Source organism: Atractosteus spatula, chromosome 10 (genome assembly GCF_055471065.1).
Source record: "Atractosteus spatula isolate fAtrSpa1 chromosome 10, fAtrSpa1.hap1, whole genome shotgun sequence".
Lineage (NCBI taxonomy): Eukaryota > Metazoa > Chordata > Actinopteri > Semionotiformes > Lepisosteidae > Atractosteus > Atractosteus spatula.
In genome coordinates this window covers 8,460,180-8,462,813 of record NC_142715.1, presented here as the reverse complement: position 1 = coordinate 8,462,813, position 2,634 = coordinate 8,460,180, and the positions used below count along the sequence as shown (strand labels likewise).

At 39.4% G+C, this 2,634-nt stretch overlaps 1 non-coding gene across 1 annotated transcript; it reads left to right on the top strand.

The window, feature by feature from the left end:
- Positions 1 to 1,486: 1,486 nt before the first annotated feature.
- Positions 1,487 to 1,559, top strand: trnak-uuu (transfer RNA lysine (anticodon UUU)). The gene has a single exon. It is a non-coding gene; the product is annotated as a tRNA-Lys (tRNA).
- The last annotated feature ends 1,075 nt before the right edge of the window (positions 1,560 to 2,634 follow it).

The window sequence follows — 2,634 nt, the reverse complement described above, 5'->3', positions numbered from 1 at the left end:
TTTCCTTATTTCTTCATTCCCATTAATTTACTCTTCAGTAGAGGAAACGCGAAAGTGGGAAACTGCAGGCATTCTTCGTGAGTGGTGGATTGTGATCAGTGAGCATTTGCACATCTCTAAGTCTGTTCCATAACCTTTTCCATCTCAGTGGTGCTCCAGGTGCTTTATATTACAGTACTCACATCGCAATCTTCTGTGGAGTGAGAACTCTTTGATGGTGTTCAGAGAGAGCAAGGTTTACACAATTAAATGCAGGCACACTCGACGTGCTGCAGAGTTGCGCTGCTGTTTTAAATGTACCTCATTAAGTTCTGTTAAATCCTAAATTAATTGAACTAATAATTTAGTTCAAATTCAGGAAATCCAGAGATTGCTTCACACTTGTCGTGGCTGTTGCAGAAAACACCTGTTGAATCTCATCCGGGATTTTCTTGACAGATCATTCAGCGAGCGAATCCTCCTTCTGAACTCCGCACTAAACTGAAAGCTTCACGAACTCCTCACTGCGTGTCCTGTACTGTTACAAGTGCTCTCGTGTAGATGTGAAGCACAGCCATAAACACACTTTGAACTTTTTCCGTTTGTTAAGGAAAATGCAAAAGAGCATGACAAGTATTGATCGTATAAAATATCCATGGCACAACTCGAGAAAGTAGTGAAGGACTACACATCGACTTTTGATGATTACAAGAGATTCAAGAAACACAACCGTCCGCACCTGGGTTTGGATCCTGAACGCTAGAGTTAAAAGAACATAAGCGACGGATATGACCTTTAAACTCTCTTAATTGTCTTATAGTTTATGAAATAAAACAATTTCTTAATAAGTTCTTACTGTTGATAGACGATTTATTGAATTTTAACAAAATCACAATTACAAACTTTTTCGGTTAAACTGTTATTCACATACTCTAACGTAAATAAACGTTAGTGTCTTCCGGTGTGTGAGCCAATTTCTCCAAAAAGTATTTGTTAGTCTGTCGGGAGGCTGTGCAAGGTGTTAAGAAATAGAATTTCTAAAAGACAGGCTCCCTAAGCTTAACATCAAGGCAGAAAAAAATGCTGTTTTCTCTACAGAAATGCTCTTTAAATTTCAGCACTGTTGCAACTCCCTTTATAAAGGGTGTGCACACATATACAACCAAGGCATTGAAAGTTTTTTTTAATTATTGTTCCAAAAAATGTTCCATTTGTTTTCTTTTTAATGTTGTTGATTAAAAGATTTTATTAAATGTAAAAAAATCTGAATGTGAAAAAAGGTCAAAATGCTATTGAAAAAAATCAGTAATGTGAGGAAAGATGGATTGTGGGAGCCCCTTAACTACCCATGTCATGCTGTATTTCTCACTCATTCTACTGGGAGTGGTACCGTCGCTTCTGGATAAAGTCTGTCAGTGGTCATTCCAGACGGGTCAGGTATGACTGCTCTTCGGCACAAGAGACACGTGACTTGCGAGGATCCCGACAGTGTCAGCTTTCTTTCAGAGCACGGATAGCTCAGTCGGTAGAGCATCAGACTTTTAATCTGAGGGCCCAGGGTTCAAGTCCCTGTTCGGGCGGTTGTACTGTTCTTAAGTCTATTGTGAATGTCATTCTAAATAGTCTTTTATCTTTCACTCTTCTAGCTGTACTGTGGTTATTTTAAATGTCCATTACTGGTATTTACAGTAGTGTATTTAGTGTTTCATTTCACAAACCGAAAATGTTCAAGTAGATCTTGTCACTCTACTCCACGTAATCATCTAAATTAAATCACAGTAGAGTACAGAACACGCAGTGAGGAGCTCACACAGTGAGTACTCTTGAATAAGACAAGAGGAAAGGCACACTGCACATCTGCGGAACATCACTTCCGAGTTTACAGCGACAGCAGAGGTTGGAAGCGAAGTAGTTTTTTATTACTCGCTCGCTGAACGATCTCTCAAGAAACCTCGGTGGAGATTTAACGGGTGTCTAATAATCACGTTCAAAAAGGTGACGATAAGTTTTTTTTTAACTAGGTAGCCTTAATGGCAACACAGTGTGAGTAATCTTAAAGCAGCTGCAGATGGAGTAGCAGTAATGGCAACACAGTGCTTTGAGTTCGGCTTTTCTTATTTCTTCTGCAGAACCAGTGGTATCGGAATATACTGATCCGTATAAGAAGCGCTTTCGGTTTCTGATCATTTTTATTGAGCGCTGCTCTAAACTTTACATTTGCTCGGGCTAGTTTTCCCCATGAAAAAAAGACATTTCCCTAATTACATGATTTCACTTTTTTTCTTATCAACGAGTAGAAAGAAATAAAATATATACTTCATTATAAGTACCACAGGCAAGATGGCTGGTGGTCTAAGGCGTTGCGTTCAGGTCGCAATTAACCCTGGAGACGTTTGTTAAAATATCACTTCTAATAAAGAGGTCTTTCTCGTTAGAGTAGAAACGATAGAAGACTTAAGCGAGAAAAAAATCACAACATCTCGCATTTCACGTGTTTAATGTTAACTGTCTCAGTGGTTGCCTCGGTGATTGATGGCTCTTCTCCCTCGCAGGGTGACGGCAAACTTCTTCAGAGAGGGACTCTCCCACGCACGGCTTTTCTTTATCAAGAGCTGAGACAACAGAAACAGACTTCAAACTGACATGAATTACTTC